The sequence below is a fragment of the Penaeus monodon genome, chromosome 27 (assembly GCF_015228065.2).
Source record: "Penaeus monodon isolate SGIC_2016 chromosome 27, NSTDA_Pmon_1, whole genome shotgun sequence".
Lineage (NCBI taxonomy): Eukaryota > Metazoa > Arthropoda > Malacostraca > Decapoda > Penaeidae > Penaeus > Penaeus monodon.
Genome location: NC_051412.1, coordinates 26,920,847 through 26,921,391, shown reverse-complemented (window position 1 = coordinate 26,921,391; position 545 = coordinate 26,920,847). Strand labels below are relative to the sequence as shown.

The 545-nt window shown below is 28.4% G+C and overlaps 1 protein-coding gene across 1 annotated transcript in view; it reads right to left on the bottom strand.

The window, feature by feature from the left end:
* Nucleotides 1-545, bottom strand: part of LOC119590477 — a 15,848-nt gene that overhangs the window by 2,650 nt on the left and 12,653 nt on the right. The gene's annotated exons all lie outside the window — the stretch shown is intronic.

Genomic DNA, 545 nt, shown 5'->3' with positions numbered 1-545 from the left:
TCCGAAAATCATTCGATCTCGTCATCAAAGAAGTAACGATTCACCAAAGCACGTTGCAGTGATTGCATCTTTGTGCTATACATAGCATGCCCTTTAATTGCAACTAGAAACACAATGCTGGGAATAGCTCTCAGACCGGCAGGAGACCATCAGAGATAATATATATATAACAATATCATATTCACGATTAATGATGTTATTGACTAATATATATTATATGATATTAATATGATTAACATATTAATTCTTCAGTATCATAAATCATGTCATGAATAAAGCCAATATCATTCGCAAATGAAATTAAATTAATATCCATGTTATATAAGTTAATTTCAACAATGATACAAAATATATATATCTCCATATATTCGCGATTCATATAAATCTTCACAAAAAGCCCTTTAAATATTGTTTTATTTTAAGGCTCGTGTGGGATGCTGAAAAGTTTGCCTCATTTCCATTAATATTTTTCTTTTCTAAGTAAACTTCAAAAAATTATATATTGTTTAACCAAACTGATAATAATTTATCGTTATATCTGACTG